This window comes from Protopterus annectens, chromosome 12.part0 (genome assembly GCF_019279795.1).
Source record: "Protopterus annectens isolate FY-2018-M chromosome 12.part0, PAN1.0, whole genome shotgun sequence".
Classification (NCBI taxonomy): domain Eukaryota; kingdom Metazoa; phylum Chordata; order Ceratodontiformes; family Protopteridae; genus Protopterus; species Protopterus annectens.
Genome location: NC_056746.1, coordinates 1,577,670,612 through 1,577,690,088, shown reverse-complemented (window position 1 = coordinate 1,577,690,088; position 19,477 = coordinate 1,577,670,612). Strand labels below are relative to the sequence as shown.

Below are 19,477 nucleotides of genomic sequence, written 5' to 3'. Positions count from 1 at the left end.
AATGCAGAAGGAGAACTAAAGAAGAGATACTGGGATAAGAAAAAGAAATATGATACTAAAACAGAACAAGTGCAAGATAATGCACCTTCCATGGGAATCAGGTAAAGTGAGTAACACTGACTAATAAAGAAGCATCTGTCAGCAGAATTAAATCATTAAACAGACCAGTTAGGCATCTGGAAGGCTCCAGTACGATAGAAGAACTGAGCATGTTCAGAGTTCAGGAGCAAAGCATTTTATAGAGAAGTTGTCACAAAACTAAAGTTTATTTTATTTATTTTATTTTATATTTGTTTACCAGGAAGGTCCGACTGGGTGGGTACCCATTTTCAGCAGAGGCCCAGGAAGAAAAGCTCCACACAAAGCAAAGATTGTAACACATTAACATGCATGTCAAGATATACAGTAACAGATACGAGTTCTTGCAGTTACAGATGTGACTCTCAGCATAGAAAATACAATAAATAGAACATACAGTTACAAAATGTCCGCATAAAAATAGTGTTTAGAACATTGGGAACATTTCAAGTTGAAGCATTTCTAGGTAGTAATTGTACATATGTGCACTGGGGTTAGAGTTAGAACTAATAATGCGAGCTAGCGATATTTCTGTTAGTTTTTGGGACAGAGTATAGTGGAAAAGAGGGGAAATTGTTAGCCTGGGCTGTTACATGAGCATAACGACATGGTAGCTAAGTGTGCTTTGAGAAGTTTTTTAAAAATGCTGTGATTAGGGGTGTTTTTAATGTCAGGAGGAAGAGAATTCCAGGCTTTTGTGACTTGTGAGGGGTAAAGGGAGTCACCAGCAGAGTTAGTGGATTTGGTAATTTGTAGGAGTGATTTATTAGCTGAGAGGAGAGTTGTGTAATTTAACTTAACATAACAGTAGATACTTGAACAGGCCACTGTTAAAGTAGCCATAACTCCACAGGATGTATCTTGCCAAGGATACTGGATGTCCAGTCAGTCTATAAAGCTTCAGGCTCTTTCCTCATGTACAATACATCTTCCATTAGCACGAGATTATATGCTGGAGTAAGAAGGATGTACAGGCATATCATAACTCAGAGCTTTCTTGTCCTAAACAGGAAGATTGAAGCCTGACACTTAAAAGTAATAATGTCATTCATATTTATTTATTTATTTTATTTTACATTTGTTGACCGGGCTAGTCCAACTGGATACATGTCCATTTTCAGTAGAGGCCCGGGGAGAAAAGCTCCAAAGTTAGGCAATGACATTAATATGGAATCATGACAGAACAGCAAAAGTAAAAATAATGATACCCCGCTGCAGCCGGATTAAGTGCAGGAGAAAAGGTGGCAGGGTGCAAGTACTGCAATGGTAAGGGAGATGAACCTCTACTGTTATTCTAAATTAAATTATATAACTGTGATACGTCTTCATTTGATCATAGTTGCAGTAGCTAGAACTAGATAACACAATTGCAAACCTTAGGAAGAAAAGATGGCAGGAAAAAGGCCAGAGTTTCTAGGGAATAACATTAGCAAGCCTTGCCCGAGTTCAGGAAACTGTGTCAAGCTTTATGGTAATTAGTGAATGTGTGGACTGAGGACCAAATGCTGCTTCCAGAATAGATTTAGTCCACCCCTTTTCAAAAAGCAACAGAAGTGGCCCCAGCTCTGGTAGAATGACCCTTGACATTCATAGGGGAAATGTTGCTGTGGTATGAGTAACAAAACTGAATGGTCTGTGACAGACATCTAGACATGGTTACTTAAATACTGTATGACCTTTTTCTTAACATTATAGGAAACAAAAAGTAGGCTAGATTTTCTAAAATCTTTAGTTTTATCCAAGTAAAATCTTGATTGTCTGCAGACATCTAAGGTATGAAGAAATCTTTCATCTCTTTTCTTTGGTTCAGGACAGCAAAAGTGTAGCAAGGTTGGAGTAAAGAGGGTAGCTATCCTGGGGGTGTACGTTGTTAGGGGGCACAATCCTGAAGTGTAGAGCAGTTCAGTGCATTAGCACTTTGCGTGCAAAAAGCTATCACAAGCTGATTGCTACAAATGTAGCAACTGACTTGTTACAATTTAAAAAGAAGATGGTGGTAGAATCTGGCTTGAAGCACCAGATTAACAAAGGGAACTTTTTTTCTTTCTTTTTTTCTTTTTCTCTGCAAAGGCTAGAATAACCCGCCCTGGCTTTGCAGAATAGAACATACAGAGATGAGTAGTCCATGTTCAGAGTAAAGTCAGAAACAACCTTAGGCATAAAGAAAGAGTTGGTTCTAAGTCTCATCCTGAAAACTAAAAAAAGGTTAAGTAGACAATAAGGGCCTATAATTCAAATGCCCATGTAGCAGAAGTCAAAGCAGTAAAGCAGTCATCCAAGGTAGAACTTTCACAGAACAACTGGCTGCAGCTTTAAATGGAGACAGTGTTAATTTTTCCAAAACAAATTTTAAATCACAGGAAGGTGCCACTTGATTTTTAGGTGGTCTAATGTGTAAAACCCTTTCAAAAACGGTTTGATTTGGAATAAACAAGAAAGGGTGGAGATCCAGGGTCAAATAAGCAGAAAGGTTTATCTTTATTGAAGTGTATGCAAGGCCTGAGTTGAGCAATTCACAAAAATACTGAAGAATCATGGGACCCCCCCCAAAAACACTGAAGAATCATGGGACCCCCCCCGCCACACACACACACACACACACACACACACACACACACACACACACACACACACACACACACATGCACATTTGGGATTGGTTTGTTCCGTTATGGCATCAACTAGAAAATCTTTTCCATGTAGCTATATATGATTTCTTAAAGGCAGGTTTTCCCACTGCTTTAACACCTGTTGCCGTTTTCAAAAAAAAAGATTGCTAAATGGGATCAAAAGCCTATAATCCATACAGTTATGTGGAGATTTTAAATGTGGAGCTGGATGACAGATCCTTAGTCCATTGTGAATAAATCCACTCTGTGAAGTAATTATTAGTAACTGCCCAAGGTCAGATGCATAAGAAGAGAGAACCACTGCTATCTGGAAAAAAAAGGAAGTCACCAAAAGCACATTTGGCAAATAGTTCTTGATCTTTAGAAGTACTTTGGATGTCATAGAAAAGAGTGAAACTATAAAGGAACATTCCCATCCAATGGAAAGAGAATACATCTGTTTTCCAGGCCTTTTTGTAAGGTGGCCTAGAACAGAACAATTTTTGTTGCCTGACATAGGAGGCAAATAGATCTACTTGGCAAGTTCCCCACAGGTAGACAATCTCCTGGGAGACCTCCAAGTGCAAAATGTATTTGTGAGGGTCTATCTATGATCTGCTCAAAGTGTTTGCTGCTGTATTCTTCCCTTACAGAATGTATGCTGCCTGTAGAGATAGATTGTACTAAATTGCCAGTTCCCAGACAATCATAGCTAGTCTTCAAAGGGGAAAGATTATCATTTTCCCTTGCCTTTACTTGTTTATATAGAGCACCACTATGGCATTGACTGTTGTCAATAACAGCAGTCAAAGCGGCTACAGTTCATTCAGAACTTTGAGAGCTTTTACTAGTGTTATTATTTCCTTATGATTTATTTGGTTGTGTCTGAAATGAGGGGCCCACATTCCCAGGACCTTGACTCCTTGAGACCCCCCCCCCCCCAATACAAAGTCTGAGGCATCTATGATGACTGACTGAGAAGGAGTGGTGAGAGAAAGAGGAAGACCTGGGTTTAGTACGACTTGGTTAGCCTGCCAGTTGAGATCTTACTTAAAGAGACTGACAATAGGGATTTGAGGAACCATTTGATTTTCCTCATATGAAGCCTCACAAATGGAACCATGAGAATATACTAGGCCATATAACCTAGACTCTTAAGGAAGTCTATTGCTGTCGACAAGTTTTGATGAGACAGATTTAGGAAAAGGTGATGGTAAAGAGACACTTTCTCTGGGAAAAGAAGAACTGCTATCAGACAGGTGTCTAGAAGACAACTCAGAATAACTATCCTGTGGGCAAGGGTTAAGCATGATCTTTTATGGTTTACTTTGAAGCCCAAATTGCTGAATAGATGCATAGTAATGTAGAGAGATGCTAGAGTGTCTTGGTCAGAAGAAGCTGTATTGAAACAATTGTCCAAGTAGGAGTAAATGTGAAAGCCTTGTAGTCTGCAAAAAGCTCTGACTAGGCCAGGGCACTTTGTGACCACTCTTGGTTTGCTGGAGAGACCAAAGGGTAAAGATATAAACTGAAAGTCCAATCCCAAGGCAAAAACTCCTAGGAATCTGTGTTTTTTGTGAATATGAAAATATGAATGCGCAGAACAGCATCTTTGAGATCTAGAGTGACTAGAAAAGCCATGGATGACAGCAGAGGAAAATGGGGTTGTAAGACCAGCAGTTTAAATTTTGGAACCAAGGGAAAAGTATCCAGTTTTGAAAAGTCTAAAATATGTCTCCAAGTGCCTTTGTTTTGAGAACCAGAAACATTCTTGAGTATAAGACTTTCCCTTGTTGGGAAGTGGAAACTGACTCTGTTATCCCTTGAGACAATAGATCTGAAATAATTTGTGCTAAAAGATGAATATGGTTCCTTGGAGGAAGAGAGACCTCGTCTTAAATAGCACATGATGCCCACTGAAGTTTATAAGCATACTAAGTTATTTTTAAACCCAATATTTTGAGGTGAGCTTATATATTTCCAAAGAAGAAGGCAGCAGGAAAAAATGCCTACAATCGGGATAAAAAGACTGATATTGGGAGGTGAGGGGGAGTTAAGAGGCACATATAGTCACTTTTTTTCTTTTGAAAGGAGGGTCTTTGTAATCTTTTCTTTTTTGTGTCATCTGGTCAGTTTTTTTCCTCTGTCTCTGTTGTACTGTTGCTTAGAAGACTTTTGCTGCGTACGTTTAAATGACTTTAAAAAAAGCCCAGGGTTACAGGAATAATTTCTATGGTATTTGAGAACAGGAGACAAAAACAGTAGCTTAACCTGCATCAACTCCCCCATCATCTCTTTCTCTTCTAGCATCTTAAATACCTCAGCTGAGGAATTTACAAAAAGAATATCTTTACCAACGTGGGCATTAAACATTCAGTCTTCACGTATTCAGGGAAAGACAATAGTCTCACCCAGGCATTTCTGGCATAACACTTCCAGTTTTAGGAGCCCTGGTCTGGAAACAGCATTTACTGTATCATACGAAAAATCAATAGAATTTTTATTGGCTTGGAAAGCAGAATCAGCCATATCCAGCAAATCAGTTTTAGCCTCTGAGTTGGGAAGGCTAATTTAAGACTTTTGTATGTTGTCAAAAAGATAACAGGTATTTGAACATATGTATTTGGCAAATAATTGCCCTGAAAGCCAAAGCAGATGACACATACAGCTTTTTGCCAAACCTGTCAAAAGCATGACTGTCCATGTCATCTGGTACAAGACTGGCAGAGGAAGATGAATTAGAACTTCTGTCCCCATCGGAGGATATAATAGCGGAGTCTGCAAAAGGGGTTTTATAAAGAAAAGTATGTGTGGATGGCACTCTGTAGAATCTGTCATGTTGTTTCAGGGTATTGAGAATCTGGGAATTTAGATGCTGCACTGAAGGCATTCTCTAAAACCCCCTAAGATATGTGGGATGGCCACTGAGTTTAAAGACTACATGCAATGGAGTGATATGGAAACCCCCTTGCCATTCCAGTTAAAGAAATCATTCATTTTAGAGAATTTGTCTCCAAAAAGAAATGTTCTCATTAAGAGGCTCTGAAGAAAGAGTATCCTCAGATTCAGATTCATGTGGTATTGGGAAAGATAACTGCAAGGTGTAGTCTAAGCCTTCATTTTCTGAGTCTGAGAGAGTTACCTCTTCAGAGGAAGAAGCAGTTCTTCTTATTAACAAGAGTAGAGGACGAAAAAGCTGGAAGAAGAAGCTGAAGAAAGTGAAAGGCATTAAATAAACCCTTTACAAAACATAATCAATATTTTGGAAGCTGTTTTGTACAGAAGTGGTAGCTGGATGAGACAGGAGTTTCATTTTGTGTGTGTACTATTTAGGAGTCTCAAGCTCTATGTTTTTGGGAGAGGACTTCCATAAGTGCCCCCCCCCCCTAAAGTGTTCCCTCACCATTTCTTGATGAATGCCTCCCTCAACCTCAGACAATATAATATAAATCCTGTTTCTCCTTTCATGGTGTTTCTGCCTGGTCTGAGGGGAAGTACAGCAATCCTGGACCTTAATGGACTCAGAAGGGAAAGCACCAAATGGATCAGGAGAGGTGGATTGATGATCCACAGGCTGCACAAGCATCTCAACAGTCATCAGTGCCAGATCAAACAAAAGACATCCAGGGCTAACCTCTCTAGCCAACTTCTTTTTCTTTTTCTGCTTTGGGGAGAAGTCTGCTGATGGGGGAAACCAATGCCATAGTAGAATGTGCCAAGTCTCTGGGGAGCTGGCATAATGGTTAATGTATTTACCTTACAGACAGAAGGTGCAGGTTTGATTCTCAAATGGGATAATTGGCTAGGCTTAAAATTACCTTCAAAGGCAGTTAGCTTAGTATTAACCTATGAACTGTTAAAAAATAGAGAGTTTAACATACTACTTACTGTTTTATGAGTAAAACAAAAGGCAAATTTGTCAGAACTTGAAATTGCGCTGTTCATCAAGGCAAAAGACATAGCTGGTATGAGTGTCTTTATAGGGAATTTGCATACCACAAAAATATTTGCCCTTTGTGACAGATATAAGAGTTTGTTTAATGATTTTTTTACAAAGAAAAAGGAAGGTTCCCCAACAGGAATACTTCTTATCTGCCTGAAGTTGTGGCTGAATCTGATCTCTGATACTAATTGCTGAGCTGCTGAGATCCTGCTTAAACCCACATATGGCAAAGTTCTAAGTTTTCATGCATCCAATACAGCTCTCTTATGCTAGCATGTATTCTTCATAGGTTCATAGAAAATTACTAAGCTAACGGTTCAATACCCTTACAAGCATATCCATTTTTATCCTGATTTTACCCAATTTTCTATCCCTAGGGGAAAGATAAAAAGGGTCAGCAAGCAGGATTTAGACAATTTTTACAGATTGCCTCTGTCCGTAAGGGGTATGGGCACCACCCTAAGAGTGAATTTGCAATTTTCATCCATTGGTCTAGACTGAACTTGAAGATGGTCAGGGATGGGCTGTGCTTCACGTAAATAGGAAGCCTTTCCCAGAAGAAGGGCAACCTCTGAGACGTATATCTGTCTGTCCAGCATAATCTATTCATGTCAGAGATCAAGTTTATATGTTTGGAGCGGGTAATCCTTGTGCAGTTAGTTTTATGAATATGCAACATTTCCATCAGGGCTGGATAAAAGATGACCCTGTAGGTCTGCCACATATTACCCCTCAGTAATCAGTAGGAAATAGAATACAGTGATAGGGCTTTTAATTGGTCTGCAAATGACATGTTGGTTATACCCTATATTGTTTGGTGAGAAAGCTCTGAGTATGCTTCAACTGTTGCAGGTGCCTGGTGAGGTACATGCCAAAGGGTGCATTGTTCTTGATTACTGGTCTGACGAGGGCCAAGTACAGTGGTACTATGGCATCCCTAGATCTGTATGCCAAGCCCTTACTTATAAGGTGAACCACATGGAAGGATTTCCTCACCACTGTGAACACACAGCAGTCAAAGTTCAGATTACTATCTATCTGAGTACCGAGATCTTTCACCACTGGGTCCACTCTTAGGGGGTGGTATCAATGTTGTAATTTGCAGGGGTATTTGATTTCCCAAAGGGTATTATTATGCACTTTTTGCATTTAATTTGAGGCCATGGCTCTGACACCAATTATTAGTCTGCGTCAGACATTTCTGTAGGATACACATCATTTGGAGAGTCATTGATTGCTTCCAAATTCCAGTCCTCAGCAAACATGGTCAGCCAAAGGCCATCTACATTCGCCTTGACATCTGACAAGTATATCCCAAATGGGAGGGAGTCCAGCACTGAGCCCTGTGGTACTCCACTGGTGACTGGCCTCTTACTGAATGTGCATTCCCCCACTCTAATAACATAAGTCCTATCCATGAGCCATTTGGCTATCCATTTGGTGACATAGAGGTTTACACCCAATTTTATAAGTTTGTCCATAATATTTGAGTGGGGTATTGTGTCAAATGCCTTGACCAGGTCAAAGTAGGTGGTATGCACTACCTTACCCTCATCCATGGTCTTGGTGGCCTTCTCAAAGAAATCCACCAGACTAAGTAAACAGGACCTGCCTTTGATCAAGATGAACTGGGTTGTTGCAGGTCTTATGATTATCCTTTCCACAGCCTTGCATATGCGGCTAGTCAGACTTATGGGTCAGTAGTTTCCTGAGTCTGTTGATGGTCTCCCCTGTGCAGAGAGATGATTGCTGCTGTCCTCCACTCTACTGGGACAAAGCCTATCTGGAGACTGGTTAAATAGAGATCAGAGTGAGTTTGCTAGGTCATGTTTCAAGCTATTTAATAGGCACCCTGGGATTCCATCAGGGCCTATAGATGCCATGTTTCTAGCTTTACAGACTGCAGTGATGACCTGTTCGTTTGTGATAGCAGGCAAAGGAATGGTAGGCAATATTTCATGGGGAATGACTGGAGGTGATGAGGGGATGAAATCTGAGCTGAATTTATTGGCCATCAGGTTTGCTATTTTTTCTGGCTGAGTATATGTAGTGCCATCTACAGCCAACTCAACACATTGTTGAGTGTTTCCCTTAAGATTTTGGACATAACTAAAAAATGCTTTGTGGTTAGCCTTTATTTGGGAGGCTATATTATCCTTGTATTTAACTTTTGAAAACTTGACTAGTTCCCTGATTTGCCTGTTGAGACTAATTAGGGATGTTTTCTCTGTTGTGCACCCACCCATTTATACCTAGACAGAAATTTCTTCCTTCTGTTGTATAGTCTATTTATGCCAGGGGTCCACAAGGGTAATTTGTTTTTCTGGCTAGACCTTGATTTAGTTTGATCAGGTACTGCCGTTTCTATGCAATTGTTTAAGTGGTTTGGCAGGGCATTCGTGTAAACTTCTACATAGGCCTCTATGTTTTCAGGGTTAGGAGGTGCTTAAAAATTACCTATGCTATCACTTAATAGAAGGTAATTTGCCTTGGAAAAATTCTTTAGGGTTTTAGGTTTTGATGGGGGTTCTACCATTACATTTATTTCAAAGGGGACTGATTTATGATCCGATCTTACCAATGAGAACATTATGCTGGGGGATGCAATGCTCCCCCATATTTGTGAGTATTATGTCAAGGATATTTGAGCCCCTTGTGGGAGTGCAGACCAGCTGTTCCAGATCATTTGCATTAACAAAGTCCAGGAATCTCTAAGCCTGCCTGACAGTGGTTGTGTATGTTTCCCAGTTTATGGAGGGCTAGTTAAAATCACCCATGAGTAGTGCATTGGGCTGAATGGTAAGTGATTCTAATAACTTCAGGTATGCAGAGTGGTTTTCATGGTTTATGGTTGGGGACCTGTAGCTAGCGATGATATGGTGGGGTGATTTTGCCTATGGTCGGCTGGACTATCTCAAGCAAGCCATCCTGCTTCACCAATCTAGAGGTGTGACTTTTTTTATGTAAATGTAAACACCTCCTCCTTTCGTTTTTACCCTTTCAGAGGTCTGAATGTGTGATTGGTATTGTAGTCTTGCTCTGCTGAGGTGCTTTCCTCAGCCTTGAACCACATCTCTTTAACTGCACAGATGTCAGCATTCTCCAGGGTAAGGATAGCTTTCAGGGAGTGCAGTTTCTTGTTAAAACTCCTAGCACTGAGTAGTAGTACCTTCAGCCTGGAATTAGAAGAATTCGTTATGTTGGTAGGTCTTTTGGATTGGCACTGCCAAAAACAGGCACTATGGGGGTGGCTAATGCCTTGGCCAGTATATGAAAGCCTACCAGTGACAGGTGTAGATCATCCTTGGCAAAGCAGCATGGTCTGTTGATTATATCATCCCAGACTGACAAATACTGGATCCCCATGTAATGACACCAGTAGCTAAGCCAATGACTGAAGTTTATTATTTTCTATTTGTATTGTGGTATCATTCTTGGTGAGGGTAGAATGCTGCTCAGTGCAAGGCTCATACTAGCCTGCGACACATATTCAGACAGGTCTATCATGTCTCTCTTCATATAGACCAGGGCAGTACATCTCAGGTCATTCACACCCACATGGACTATGACTGAGTCATACTGGTACTTGTGGTTGAGTGACATGAGTGGATGCATGACCTGATGAATCCTGGCCCCTGACATGCAACTGAATGTAACCATTTCTTTATCCCACCTGGTGAGGGGGGCATCCATGTGTCTCACAGTATAGTCTGCTATAACCAAGATGTTTGAATGTGTGGTGTTTCACCTTAGGAGCTTGCTTGTGGAAACACTGTGCATTTTTATGTATAGTGGTTGGGGTTAACTTGGTTGTGTTTGCATGTTGTTTCTGAGGTCAGCATAGATGAGGCCTCTGATTTTGGTAAGTTACTTGTGAACACCTATGCATATGTGGATTTATGTGTTGAGACCTATTTAGTGAGGGAAGTGAAGTGCATGTGCTGACAACCTGACATTTAGTTTGTCAGTATGTGAGAGTCGTGTCTCAATTTTCAAAGTGCAACTACATCTCTCACATACTGTGTTTGTTTCAAGATAAAGTGGTTATCAGTATACATGAGACAATTGCAATGCTGCCTCAGGATGCCGATGTCCACCAGGTTGGCCAAAGAGATAGCAGTAAAGTGCCTATCCATGCTTTCAGGTTTTTTACTAAGGGTTTAACCAGGGAGAAGAGAGAGGAGATTTAACTGGACTGGGATGGTAGAATGGGTGCCATACTCAGTGTGAACTGCAGTGATCCAACAAGGCAATGCTGCTCTGTGTGCAACTCAGGTGCTCCTAGAGCAGCAGGGGAACTAGAGAAGGTTCCAGAGCTAGTTATTCTAAGGGAAATGTTAACATGAAAGCATATGCATCTATACAGGGCACTGCTAAATGGCTCTGAGCAGACAGCAGCCTAGCACAAACACTGGGCTTATATAGAATCAGAAAAACAAGTTTTACAACAACAAGGCCTACAGACCAGTCAGGAAAACACACAATAAGTTTAAGTCAGCAACCCCCAACAAAGATAAATTTGCTACAGCCACTTATTTCACGAGTGAAATCAGAAAACCCTCTTAATGTCAAAGCATGATTAAAGTTTATGAAATTAGTATTGTATCAGCCTTTGATGTTAGTCAAAACTGCTCTTCATAGCACCCAAAATGTGCCCAGAACTGATTCCATCTGTAATTCATTTGGAGTTACTAGTATTGCTAGCATATCTAAATACAACTGTAAATTCATTTTTATGAGACCCATTGCTCCTGCTGCTATCAGAACTGTCTGGGCATCCTTCTTCTACATTGTTCTCATTTCTGCCTGCAGATCCTGGTATTTTATGACTTTGTGTCTTTCTACTTAATCACTCAGTGTAGCAATTTTAATAATCAATGCTACGTTTGTTTTCTATTCATGGACTACTATACCTGGTTTTCTCACATCTATTTTCTGAACTGATGGCAGTGGGTGATCCCATGTGATATAAACATCATTCTCTATAATACTTTGTGGCTCATATTTCAAGTGCTTCTCAGCTATTTCAATATTGTAATGTTTGCACAATTTCCAATGCAACACTCTTGCCAGATTATTATGCCTTTCAGTATACAGTCCTTCTGCCATTAGTGTATCACACCCAGCAACAAGATGTGTGACTGTTTTCAGTTCTGTTATACAGAACTTGCATTTGTCTGTTTCCTCCCACATGTTCAACGGACTTTGTAAACTAATGTGTATGTAGTCCTGGGCCACCAACGTTAACCTTTCATCCTTTGGTTTAAATTTACCTCTCCTTAACTATTCCTGCATCAGATCTTGATCAACATGAGGTTGTTCCAGGAATTTTCTGTACTTGCAACTATATTTATGCCTTTTCCACATTTCTTGCCTTCTCCTTATATTCTTTCTTTTGTTTTTGGCACAATCAGTTGCTGCCTGATTAATGTCTACCTTTGGTTTGAGATCCATTCCTGCTTCTGCTAAACCAAGCAGGGAAATCATCTTAGACTTGTCCTCATGTTTTAAAACTTTTACCATGTTTAGCTCTGGTGAAGTCAGCAGATACATATGTAGTCCTACGATTGCAGATCTAATCATGCAATGAAATATTTCACCTAAGAATGTTTTAACCACTTGCAGTTTTGCTTTAAGCTCCTTATCTGATGAACTATACAGATTTAATTAATCCACAAAAAGAAGATGAGAAGTCTTTACACTTGTTGTTTTCTGGGACCCAAATTGTAACCATGACCTAATCTGTTAAGTAGACAGCTTAATGGGTTAAGGGCAAGACAAAAGAACAGCGATGACAAATAATCACCCTGGAATATCCCCCTTTGAATTGTTATCCCTGGGATAATAATTTGTACTTTATCATGGCTTAGCTGCAAAGTGGTTTGTCACTGGTTCATGGTCACTGTAATTATTAATCGATGTAGGGTGTATCTTATACATCTGTAAGCACGCCTTTATCCATTAATGTAGGATGCTGTCAAATGCTTTTTTTGCAATCTTTCCATGCCATACTTAGATTCTTCCCTTTTTTACAATTTTCCATTATTTATTTATATATTTTACATTTGTTGACCGGGATAGTCCGACTGGATACATGTCCATTTTCAGCAGAAGCCCGGGGAGAAATACGTAAATACAGAAAAACTGTTACATTAAACAAGTTAAAACACTGTTACAGACACAATTGATAGGGTAAAAGTCATTCCTTCTGTCATATATAAATCTGATTTATTAAAGTTTATCAAATTAAGAAGCAATGTAGGGGTGGCCAAAAGACCTCTTTAGCACTTCTTTATATTGCCAGAGTTAGTCAGGCTTAGAGCAAGGACATAGCCATCGCATTTTAAGGTACTGTTTTAGACTTTTTTTTTAATTGGGTTAGAGCTGGTTCTGAAGTAAGCTCAGCAGGAAGTGAGTTCCATATTTTGCCAATAGAGTTGGCATATAGAGAGTCTCCAGCTGAGTTGTTGGCACTGAGTGGACTAGTAATTTGTTGGATGAGTGAAGTGACTTGAGGTTACTATAAGGGGTGATAATGTTTGTAAGTACGGGTGTGTTTTCAGGTGGGTAAAGAATTTTATGTGCTACTATTAACTGATTGAACTGAAGTTGGATAGGCAATTCTAGCCACCCTAGAGTCTTTAGTTTCAGACAATGGTGTGTTCTATATGTTTCTCCAGTGGCAAATCTAGCAATATGATTAAAGCAGCTCGAGAGTTTATTAAGGTCAGACTTACTCAAGTTTGTGAAGAGAGGGGATGCATAAAGGAGGGAGGAAAGTAGATGTCTACAGGCAACAACAGTCCTAGCTAGAGGAGTCAGAAAAGGTTTGATCTTGTATAGTGAGACACGTTTTTAATAGTATGATTAATATGTGTATCAAACTTGAGGTTGTTATCAACTGTTATGCCTAAGAGTTTGATACAGGGGTCTGGGACAATGACAGTGCCATTGTTAGATTTTATAGTAAAGGTAGGAGAGGAGGCTTTATGAGTGGGGGAGAAAAGCAGCAGCTTCATTTTGTTAGGGTTTAATAGGAGACGTTGATTACAGAGCCAATTTTCGACCATATTAAAAACATTTTGGGATGGAGTCTGCAAACTTAAAGAGGAGGTGGCAGAGCAAATCAAAGTAGAGTCATCTGCATATTAAATGCAGGTAGCTGTTGGGATGACTGTGTACAGGTCATTAATAAAGATAGAAAATAATAGGGGTCCTAATACTGAGCCCTGAGGGACACCAAGGGTGATAAGTAGAAGGGAAGATAGTTTGTTCTGCCATATAACAGCCTGTTGTCTACCACTCAGGTAAGATTTGAACCATTGGATAGCCTGGACATCTAGGGGAATAGTTTTGAGTGTGTGTATGAGTAGTTGGTGGTTGACCATGTTGAAGGCTTTGGAGAGATCAAGAAAGAGGGCAGAAGAAAGCTTATTGTTGTTCAGTTTTGATTAATAACATTGGAGAAGGAGAGGAGGGCCGTGGTTGTACTGTGGAATGGTCTGAAGCCATGCCGCAAGTTAGCCAGGAGATTGTTCTGAATGAGATGGTTCAGGAGTTGTTTATGGATGCACTTCTCCATAATTTTATCCAGGGGTGACAAGATAGCTATGGGTCTGTAATTTGATAGTTCAGTGGAACTGCATCCCTTTGTGGAGTGGAATAACATGGGATGTCTTCCAGATGGAGGGGATAGCGGTTTCTGATATAGGTCTGTTGATCAGTATAGAGATCAGTTATGCTATGGCATCCCCATCTTTTTGTATATACTCAGCTGGGAGGAGATCAGCTGCAAGGGTGGTTGGTTTTAGTTTCTTGATTAGGGTACAGATACATGATGTGGAGACTGGTTGAAAGTTAAAGGGGAGTTGAGAACTAGGTGCGGCAGCGTTTGGACTCGGACAACTGGGAGACAGTTAATTAGCTAGTGATTGAATAGTTTCTGTGAAGAAACTATTGAAGGTATTGGCAACTTCCTCCGAAGGTTTTTGGTTAGTAGCCAAGGGGGTAGGAGCTGTGGATTGCCCTGTGTGAATAAGTTTATTTATGCCTTCCCAAAACTTTTGCGGATTGTTTTGATGCTTCTGCTGTAAGTAGCAGTAAAAGTTTTTTTTTATCTAGTGTGGTAGATTTTTTTGTGTTGTTCCTTAATTGTCTAACTCTAAGTTGATCTAAGGGGGATTTTGTGGTCTGCCAAGTGGTCCAGGCTTTATTTCTAAGTAAGATAATTTGTCTGGTTTCTTTTGAAAGCCATGGTGCAACTTTTGTTTTAGTTCTTTTAGAATGTGCAGGTGCATGGATATCAAGGATGGCTAGGAATTTAGTGTTGAAATATAATACAGCTTCTTCAAGTGGTAGAAGTTTTAGGACTGCCCAATTAAATACTTTGAGTTCATTAGGAAAACTACTAGGGTTCAAGTTGTTGTTGTTTTTCTAATAGTTTTGTAAGTAGGTTGGTAAGGAATGTCAGTCTTATGCCTGATTATATAGGTAAGAAAATGATCACTTATGTCTTCAGGTAGGGTGCCGGCCTTATACATATGAGGATAGCTGTTAATGAGTATCCAATTTAGGATATTATCTTTGTTGTTAGGTTTACTGATCCTAGTCGGGGAGGATATGATCTGAATAAATCAGTATAGATTTACATGTATGGTAGGAGATTCTGAGGAACAAATATGCCAGTCGATGTTGAAGTCTCCTAGAACAATGGTTTATTGAGGGCAGTCACTAGACAGCCAAGAGAGGATATTTTCTAGGGTGTTTGCGTTATTACCTGGGGGAATGTAGACACAGGCTATGTTTATACTTCTGTTTTTATTCATTTGAAACTTAGTAATAAGGATTTCAGCATTGTCAACACGGGGTGGTTGTGTGCAATATAAGGTCAAATCTACAGTAGTTTTGTATAGTACAGCTACCCCTCCTCCCTTCCTAGTGGTATGGTCTAGCCTTGGTAAGTTATAATCTGGTTGTATAATCTCATTATCTGCCATTGATGGTTTTAGCCAGGTTTCAGTAAGACATAGTATATCCGGGGAAAGTGTATCTAATAGTGCATGCAGGTGGTGGACCTTATTGTTTAAGCTTCTAATATTTAGGTGGCTGACCAGGAGTGAGTTTGAAGGTCTATTTCAAGTTCGTAAGTTAGTGGGAGTAGTAGTATAGTAGTATTGGGGCTTGGATTGACTAGTGAGGTTGGGCCAGGGTTTGGATGAATGTCCCCATCCTTTGTGAGGTTGCCTTGTGGTCTAATTATGAGCTTCATAAATTTAAATATTAGTCTTAGGTAATTCTTGGTTTTGGGATTGATATATCTGAATCTAATGGGTTATTGGAATTTTATATCCAAGGAGTTAGTTGCAAGGGGATTATTAAGTGGTCTGATTTAATTTGTATTATTGGGGTGGAGGTTAGACTTCTTGGGTAGTGGTAGCCTAGGTGGGACAAATTTTAATAGGTGGTGAGAAGATATGGAATTATCGACAAGGGTAGTAGACAAAATAATAGCATTAATTTCAAATTTTTCACTGCCAGTAACAGAGGTATTGTCTAGATATGAGCTATGACTTTTGACCAACTTAAGTAGAAGGATAATTAGGATAGGTAAATAGGGAGGGTCCTGATAATGTCTGGAGAATTGTTGATTGGTTCTAGAAAGTGGGGGAGTAGCTTTAGAGCTATACATTTAGGAGTACTAATGGCAGGTGGAATTTGGGGCCAGGCTTTATTTAACAACAAATGATCTTTTGTTCCATATGACTTTCTTTTGCTACCCTTTTTTTTCTATTGCCATGACTTTTTTTTTCTAAATGACTATGAACTTTGATAGCATCGATTCTAGTATACAGTTTGTACATTGTCAGAAGCCAAGTTATTAGTCTATAGTTTTTAGCATAGCTTGCAGGTTCACTCTTAAGGAACAGTATAATTTTTCTTATTGTTAACCAGGCTGGTGTCTGCACAGGATGTACATACAAATAGTTCTTACTCAGGGATAAATTTTCATACAAAGATGTTAATACTTTTAGCCAGAAGATAGGTACTGCATCTAGGCATGTTTTCACTAGGACCTTTTCTTAAACTTATTTCAGTTTCTCTGGCTATTACTTGATCCCGTTTCATATCCCATACATTTGAACTTCTTACTGTTTGTTTTACTTTTTCTGTCTACTCAGCATCTTTGTTATATTCCAAAGGGTCTTCTGGATATTTCTCCAAAACGTGTTTATTTCTTCTTTGTTTGGTGGTGTTTCTATTTTCTTTTGCTTTGGTTCACAGTTCTCTGTAAAACTTTTTGGGTTATCAATGAATTGCTTATTTTGTACTTTTCCTTTATATTTATTGGCATATCTTCTTCAGTTTTTCTGCCAGTAATGGTATCTTTACTTTATTATTTGCAGTAGTGTATGATTGGGCCTGGTCTGTTCTGATGCTGTACTTTGCTTTTATGATATCTACCTGAGATGATGTGAGGTATTGCCAGCTAAGCCAGGAGAAGCAGGGCAGCGGATGTGTAACATATGCCAGCATAGTTAGCTGGAGATGTCTAAAGAATTATATGTCATTTGTATACCCAGCTGATTTGTACAGGTGCTTGTGTTGAAAATGTATTTGTAAAGCTGCATGTGTTAAATATGTACCAACAGTGAGTCCTACTGCACCAAAAAGAAATACACCTGTGTGTCAGACTGTATTGTAACTGTTGAAATTAATATATTGTAACATAGGATACCGAAAGAGAAGAGGTTAATATCAGTCCAGATAACTCTGAAAAATAGTCCTAATTTACATTACCTGGTTTAGGCCATAAAAATTGTATCTTACAGTTCTGATTGCAGCCAGGCATGAAATTTCTGTTAAAACCAGGACTAAGAATCCTACTGTACTGTCCTTAGGGGGTGAACTAATTGCTACCCTGGAAGGGTGGAAGTTTTGAAATGGTTTTCTAACTTCCAAATGCTATAGCACATCTCAGCAAAGCTCTATCTGTGTGTATGTTAACACATATGTGCTAATTTCTGTTTCAGTTTCTAGTAAAAGGGGGAAGTGTGGGAACCAGAATCAGATGACCATATGTATGTGATGTCATTCTGTAATCCAGCATTGAAATGATGTTTTAATACTAGATGAGACATAAATCTTAAGGCAGTCTATTTTTGAAACCTGACAAAGAAGGAAGACCACTCACCACTTTATCTTGCCTTGCTTAAATAAGTAACCATGAATAGTAATTCTTTAGATCAGCCAGGAAAACATAGAGAGATTAGTTAAGTACTGTTTTTCTGTATCTGTGTGAATCTATCCATCTGTGTTATTTTTAATATTTCCTGTGGCTAAAACTCTGGTGTTTATTGTAAATAGATATTTAGTATTTTCATGTTGTTTTGTTATTTATTATTAAATATATTTAAACTTTGCATTGTGGCTGGTCTTTTAGAAAATATTTTAATCTTTTAGAGTACTTCTATTTATTTGGTGACACTGTGGTTGCACCTGAAAGCCTTGCTGCACTAGTCAAACACTACCATTTGTATTAATATTAATTTTACTCAGTATAATTGGGTACCCATTTAAGAGCCTTACAGTAGCTGGCTTTGGAGTGTTCTGGTGACAGTACCTACCTTATAGTCTGGGCAGAGGGGGCATAGCTAGTAATGTGTATGTCTGTGTGTGTGTGTGTATGTGTGTGTGTGTGTGTGTGTGTGTGTGTGTGTGTGTGTGTGTGTGTGTGTGTGTGTGTGTGTGTGTGTGTATGTGTGTGTGTGTGTAAAAAGTCATATTTCAAAGAGTGTGTGTCAGCTACTTGGAGGAGGGACACAGTTTCACAGAGATGGTGGTGGAAGACTTGGCTTGGAACACTCAGCTGTGGACTCAACTCTACAGCTGTGTCAGTGGGGAGTCTTATTTGGGGCCTGGTGAGAGACAGGGAAACCCAGACCCAGAAAAGGAGTATGTTCCCTGTGTGCTCTACAGGGAAATTGTACTTGGTGGAGACAGCTGCGTCTGGAAATACTGTGTGCGTCCATATTTGTTCCAAGTGACTGTCTTTCACCGGTGTCAGGGGTGAGAGTTCAGGCTCTTTGATTACTGGCCCAGAATTGGGACGTCACATATTGGTGGCAGCAGTGGGGATATTAATTGAACTTCTGTAGCCTGTAAGCAGTTGTCACTGAAGGTGTGTGTACTCTCAGCAGCCAGAAGATAAACATAACAAGTTTAATTTTCACAACAGTTTTATTCATACCTTTCAACATGGAGATATCAAAAATCTGGACAAAGGCTCATGAAAAGTTCCTGCTCTATAACCTAACCTCTTCACCCTCCTTATATGATTACTAAACTCCTATGTTTTTTGCTACTAGTGACTGATGATATTTTCTCCATATTTATTTTATCTTCACTTGTTGATTCTGGTACAATAATTATACCAATCTGATTGAATTCATTGAATTCTGCTTTAATGTATATTTTCTGTATATATTGCTGTAATCAAACAAACTAGATTCCTGCTTTTATGTATATATTCTGTATATGTTACTATATTTACTATCTGTAACACTGTTTCTGCTTCTGTACTAATTAATGTTTATATTTTTTCTGTATCTCGTTGGAGTTTTTCTCCCCGGGCCTCCACTGAAAATGGGCTCTTTTAGGCCCAGTGGACTTATCCCGGTAAACAAATGCAATAAATAAATAAATATTTGCAACTGGTCAAAAATCTGGGCACTAGTCAACATAAAATTTGCATGTATGATAACGTAACTCTTCCCAATCCAGTGCAATTGTGGAATACCAAGATTCAACTAATTGTGAAAATGTTTCCCAATTTAACATTAACTCTGAA

General features: G+C 39.3%; 1 protein-coding gene across 1 annotated transcript in view; it reads left to right on the top strand.

Annotated features, from left to right (window-relative positions):
- LOC122816310 (proton channel OTOP3-like) overlaps positions 1-19,477 on the top strand; it is a 256,108-nt gene that overhangs the window by 92,356 nt on the left and 144,275 nt on the right. The gene's annotated exons all lie outside the window — the stretch shown is intronic.